Source organism: Aulonocara stuartgranti (genome assembly GCF_965226115.1).
Source record: "Aulonocara stuartgranti genome assembly, chromosome: 2".
In the NCBI taxonomy this organism is placed as follows: Eukaryota; Metazoa; Chordata; class Actinopteri; order Cichliformes; family Cichlidae; genus Aulonocara; species Aulonocara stuartgranti.
Window position 1 is genome coordinate 19,881,401 of NC_138940.1, and position 6,858 is coordinate 19,888,258.

At 39.6% G+C, this 6,858-nt stretch overlaps 1 long non-coding RNA gene across 1 annotated transcript; it reads right to left on the reverse strand.

Moving 5' to 3' along the window:
• Positions 1 to 310: 310 nt before the first annotated feature.
• On the reverse strand, positions 311 to 1,524 carry LOC309688185. The gene is made up of 2 exons (XR_014270977.1): positions 1,321 to 1,524; positions 311 to 1,220 (listed from the first exon to the last, which is right to left on the reverse strand). It is a non-coding gene; the product is annotated as an uncharacterized lncRNA (long non-coding RNA).
• Positions 1,525 to 6,858: the final 5,334 nt, after the last annotated feature.

The following is a 6,858-nucleotide window of genomic DNA, read 5'->3' on the forward strand; positions in this document are numbered from 1 at the left end:
AGCGGAAGCGAATGGATGGATGGATGGATGGTTACCAAATCATTGTCTGGAGCACATATCCCTGAGGCGTACCATAACTCTGCCTTTTTGTGTAAATTCTTCTACTTGCATTGTTGCCTTGGAAACTGTTTGTCTATGTATTTTTTACGTAAATTTTTACTTTACTGAAAGTGTGGATATAATGGATGGGGTAAGGTACTGACATGCTACAACTTTATAGTTGTTAAGTTCTGGCTACAAGTATACATACCCATCTTGTACATTTTTTTTTATTTTATTATTATTATTATTATTATTATTATTATTATTATTATTATTATTATTATTATTATTATTATTATCATCATCATCATCCTACCCAATTATCTGTTTCTTTTAATCAGAGTATGCTGTTTTAATGACTTTACAATATCATTTACATTGTGTTCCTTACATTTTCCCCAATTGTATGTTATATTAATCCTATATTTCCGTTTTAATATTTCTAATGTTTGCCTTGTTTTCTTCACTGTCTGGTCTGCCTCTGTCTCACCTTTATGGATGCATTTACACCTAAATGTCCCCAACAAAGGATGTTTTAATTCACCACTATTCCAGTGAAACACGAGTCTCCCACCTTCCTGCTACCGGTCTCGAGTTTTTGTTCACCAAAGCACACACCAACTTCATACTGACGGACAGATCACTGCCCTTTTGCCGCCTTGTCTGACCGTGTTTTGTGGCTTTGGTTCACTTCGCCTCACTCTTCCCCATTCTTGTCATTAAATCAGGCCGTTCTGCAACCATGGCAGCCATTCAATCTATGGCTTTATTCATGGTGTATTTTACCACTTCACCAAAGGCCGTTTTCGTTTACAACATTATATTTGCAGTGTTCGTCTATCTATCAATATCTGCGGAGTATTTTTTAACGAGTATCCTATTTTCTAAAGCACAGCATGTAAAGGGTAGCTCGGTTAGCAGGATGCTAGCATGTAGCGCTTAGTGAGACACGCCTCAGACGAGTTGAGCAAAGACCCCGTCTGTGTACTTTATACGTGAGCAACGGATTTAAATAAAATTAACGTTTCAAAAGACAAACTTGAAGATAAAAAACAATATACTTACCGGAGAATCGCCAGGGTTTGCCGCTTCCATCTTGCTGCTCCTAAATTCAAAACTGCCTCTGCAGTCAGGCAGGGGAGGCGTGGAAATTGTCTTTGAGTTAGTCAAACGTTTTCCTTAGTTCGAGTAGATGATAAAATAAAAATAAATGGGATTTTAAGTAGGACTAGGCGTTCTGTAATGATCTCTATTTAGGAGAAAAACTTAATCACTCACCTCTAAACAGCTCTCTTTTAGGAGACAAACTGCTGGCTAACGGTGTCATGTGATCAAACAGCGTAATTTAATTGGCCGAGAGCCACTCGACTCGATCTGGTGCTGATTGCTCTGGCTTGGGTCATTAAAGTTCATCACTTTTGCAGTTGAATTTTTGCAGGTGAATTTTTGCAGGTGAATTTTTTGCAGGTGAATTTTTGCAGGTGAATTTTTTTCAGGTGAATTTTTTGCAGGTGAATTTTTGCAGGTGAATTTTTGGCAGGTGAATTTTTTTCAGGTGAATTTTTGCAGGTGAATTTTTTGCAGGTGAATTTTTGCAGGTGAATTTTTGGCAGGTGAATTTTTTGCAGGTGAATTTTTTTCAGGTGAATTTTTGCAGGTGAATTTTTTGCAGGTGAATTTTTGCAGGTGAATATTTTTGCAGGGAAATTTGGAGGATAAAAATTCAGTGTCATAAATTCAATGTCTAAAAATACTTGAATTCTGATGATACTATATTTCTTCCATATAAAAGCTCTTTACAAATACAGGCCATTTACCATTTTAGTATAAAGGAACCAATCTATAAAATGAAAATAACATTTTAGAACTGAGTAGCCACTATTATTTTCAACATAAATGTAGACAACACTAAGACTGTGATGACACTTTGATCACAGGGGAACTTTATCATCAAAGTCTGGGCTCTTCTCTTTGACTCAAACACACCCACAAACATACAGCAGCCAATAAAGAAGCAGAGATATAACCAGGACAGTGAACTGAGCTGAAAGCAGCACAGCTCATGAAGTTCACAGGAAATAGCCAATAAGAGTCTGTTATGACACCACAGATTTAACAAGTGAAGAATATGTAGTCAAGTGACAGTGCTGTTTAATTAAAGACAGGTTACAGCAAAAACTCTGCCTGCCTGCAACAAACTACTTGTTTAGTTTGCCACTTGCTTTAATTGGTTGCAAATAGAAATCCAGTGGCAGAGGATAAAGTGAGCCCTCAGTTCCCTTTTGGGTGAACTCAGTAAACGGTGTCCTGATGAGTTTATGCTCCCAGTTGCTAATTTCAAGCATACAAGATGAGCTCATTTTGTAAATTACAGTCCCCATTAGAGCAAAAAAAAAAAAAAGAGCTGGGTATGCTTTAAGCTGAGCTTTGACAGTCACGACCCTAATAGCATACAATGTGCCACCGTTGTTCAGATAGAACTTCATGTCATAACACCAAAATGCTCAGCTTAGGGCCTCACAACAGGACATCATTAACTAATGGGTGATGTTACATCCAGCATTTACAGTCCATTAGTACACTAACACTGAGTTTTATTAACTTGAAATCATTATTACAGTTCCATTTAATTGTATGTGTATGTAGTTCTGAATCACAATCAAGGTCCTTTGTAAGGTAAAGACCTTCTTTGAGCAAGCACTTGGTGACAGTGGGAAAGAAAATCTCCCTTTTAACAGTAAGAAACCTCCAGCAGAACCAGGCTCACGGAGACATGCTGTGGAAGGGAACCAGAGATAATTAATAACTATGATTGAATGCAGAGAGGTGTATAAACACACAGAGATTGAAAACAGTGAAGAAGAAATGCTCAGTTTAGCATGGGAAGCCCCGAGACGTCTAGGCCTATTGCAGGGTAACTTAGGGTCACCTGATCCAGCCCTAACTATAGTCTTTATCAAAAAGTAAAATGTTAAAGCTAATCCTTAAATGAAGCAGTTGTTTGTGTCCCAAAATCCAAACTGGAAGCACAGAAGAGGGGACTGAAAGCTGAAGCCTCTGGGAACCTGAGAGTCTGAGACCAAAGTAAGATGTAATAACCTGAGTTTACTCTGAAGATCAAGCAGGAAATTAGAAGTCATCCAGGTCTTTATGTCTTTAAGATATTCCTGCATTTTAACTAATTAGTATGTGCCATTTGGTTTCATGGAAACTTCATGCACAAAGGCCCCAGCCAGATGACGGAGTCAAACCCAGAATATTCTTGATATTAGGTAACAGTGCTAACACCCGTGCTACTGTGGCGTCATCATAGAGAGCTGCTATCTCTGAGATGGTCACCTCACACCCTGTCAGTTAACCATGGGAGAGAAGTCCAATCCACCTGCAGTTCAAACCTTTGGTTTAACAAAGGCAGCCAGTCTGGGGAACGCTGGCTTAAGGTGAAGGGGAAAGGATTTAAACTAGCTTCTTTTAGATTACTAAGTAAGGGACTGCACAATGCCCAGGTGTAATATACAGGATTTTGAACAGTGAATAAAAATATGGAGTAGAAAAAATCTGAAGAAAATGCTTGAAAATGTGTTAAGATCTGACATATTTATGAAGAACACATTGTTAACATGATTTTAAGCATATTGTTGGATGTATGTTGACTCACAGCAGATTTGACTGACTTAGAGACACTGTTACTGGCGTAAACAGAGGCACTCTGGAGAAAACTAAGTTGTTTGGTATTATGCTGCCTGAAGCTAATCTCCTCTAAACTTCAACAGAAAGTGATATTCAAACTCCAATACCTGCCCCACAGTGATTTTGCAGACAGCGTAGTCTTGAGCCTCATTTCAATTTGCTTGTGAGTTTCAGATAATCTCAGATTTATTATTTGTTTGGTTGTTTCCACTCTGAAATATGTGGTTTGACAAATGACACGCTTGTATCACACGATTTCACTTGTCGGTACTCTCTACCCCTTCTTATAAAGTATCTCTTCACTGCCTCAAACCCTATAACGGATGATGCAAGTTCACACCAATAGATGGCAAGACTCATTAAAGCCAGAAGACCTTTAATCAGTCCCACAGATTATAAACTGTGAAACTCTAAAAGTAGATACTGAATTCAGTGAGAAATGAACTTTATAATTACATTACCATATCAGAACGAGTTTTTACGTTTTATGACACTACACTGGTGGCACTAATCATATCAGAGGGAGACGGGTCCGCCAATAGGGCTGAGGTCCAACAACTGGTCACGTGGTGCTCAGAACAGAATCTGGTTCTTATACTAAGAAGAAAAAAGAAATCATCATGAAACTGGTCTGCCAACGCTACAGCTGCAGTTCAGCACCACCACAGAAAGCATCCTGGTGGACTGTGTAACAGTGTGGTATACTGGATGCTCTGCAGCAGATACAAAAGACTATCCACAGGGTAACAAGCACAGCACAAAGACCACTGGTACAGGTGACACACCTCCCAAGAGCTTTAAAAACACTAAGGATAGTTCCCACTCTAGACACTTGCTGTGTGACCTGTTGCCCTGTGGTAGATACTACAGGTCTGTCAAGACAAGGACAGTTTTTTATCCAAGTACAGTCACTGTTAAAAATCACTTTTATCACAGTGCACCATTGTACTTTTTATTTGATATTTGACTGAATATCCATAGTTATTTATTATATTCCACTTGAAAAAGCCTGCCTTGCTGCTCAAATTACTTTGTTTTATTGTGTGAATGGTACTTTTTTATTTAATCTTAGTGGCACCTCATTGTCACAGTGTCTTATAATGCAGTGATCCAGATCCAGCTTAGCACAACTGAAATTATAATAGATGCCTAAGACATAATTGATGACTACTTTATGATGTAGCATAGAAGACCCCAAGGTGAGAAGCTGGGCTGCTGCATGAACAATCAGAAGCACTCTTCCTCCTCCTTGATAGTGGTACGAGTGAATCAGGGCAGATACGAGAGCTAGGTCCAATAAGGAGGAGACGAGGGGTGCAGCTGAACACTGAGCTTTTCCTAAGAAGGTCCTAAATGAGTGAAGTGACTTGGAAGCATCTGCGTGGCAGCCGTTATAAGAGCTGTTCAAATTCTCCAGAAACTAAGGAAAGGTATTTTAGTGCTTCCTCTTATCGCCTCTTTTAACAAAGGATACACTAGACCTTTATCAAAGGAGATAATTACAACCCATAATTCATAGCGACATACCATCTGACTGTTAATTAAAATGACCAACACAACTGACAAAGTGGTGCAGATCGTGTAAATATTAATTAACAGTCTGTTTTCCATTTCATGCCATGACCTGCTGATATGAATTTCTGAACATCACACAGCTGTAATCTGCTTCTTGTTGAGGTATTGAGTTGCATTTTTATGAGCTTTCTAAATCAAGATAATGAGCTATATGAGTTGATCACAGGGCATTTGAACTTCACAGTAGTCGAGCTTGCATTAGTCTCTCTCTTTTTCTTTAATAAGCAACCTTTGTAATGAAGTCAACTTTTTGCAGATTGTTCACATCTTGATGGCGAGCTTGAAACAACACAGAAAAAGCACACTGTGGTGAAGTGAGGCCCATATTTTTGTAGTTCATCTTCTGGACATTGTAGTTTCAGCACAGCAGACTTATTAATTCTCCTTTACACCTTTCCTTGGCCTCATAACATTTCCCTCCGATGTCAAGGAAAAGTGATTAGGAAGAGAAGGTAGGAGGTAATTTTTTGGAGTATTTGACCACATCCCAGGTAATCTAATACAACAGTGGCTGCAAGTTTAGGATGCTGCAGACACTGACAGTAACCTTGTTTCTCTTTATGAAGTGGTGGGGAAGCAGGCTTAGATGGAGGAAAGAGACAAGCCAGAGCTGGTGATTTGCTAGGGGGCTGAAAACTTAACCAGCCAACCCTAACTACTGGGTGGAATAATAAATAATAATAAAGAAAGCTTTGCTTGTATAGTGCTGTCCAAAACCTAGCTGCAAAGGGCTGTGTGCAATAAAATAGATAACAAAGAAACTTCGTAAAGAAAACTGAATCCGTGAAGGCCCTTAGGACCCACAGCCAACTTCTTATATGCGTGCTGTGCTATAAAAGTATTTGCCCCCTTTTGCATATTTGTCAGAATTATATGCTTCAGCTCTTTAATACCAGTATTTCTTTCCTGACATTGTGTTTATCACATCAACATTATGGTTCACTTAAAGGAGTTTCACACTGTGTATCCTCACTTCACTGTTCTCCCACCACCCTTTGTTCATCTTTAATCTTCCCCACAATCTAAGCTCTCACATGCAAATGGAGACAACAATGACACAGAGGAAAGGTCTTCTCCAGAGTGTCAAAGTACTTTGCATGGCAGAGTGAAACAGCATTAGGTAGTCATTCCCAGTCACGGTCATGGCTCCTGGTGTCTGTGCCATTTACAGAGTCATAATTCCAACGCTGGTCTCCCTCTGCGCTGCCACCTTTGGAGCTTGGCACGCTCTCTTCATCCCTCGATTTCTGTTCCAACGCGGCTGTAGATTTAAGCCAGAGCACGTCGTACACCTTAGTTGTCTCCCTCAACGGCGAGACTCTTTCATTTTATTTAAGATTTTGCTGTTCTCAATCTCATGACAATCTCCTGGAAGCCCAGTGGTGCAGCCCACTGTTGTTTGTCTGCTGTCCTGCAGATGGTCCCTGCTTCTCACTGGTCCTCTTGAAGCCTTCTCTCCCAGTCATGGTCTGCATCTGCACCTCAATCTCTTCTTCTATATCCCTCATGTCGCGGTCTCTGCAATTTAAAAATGAAAGCTTCCCCAGAAAA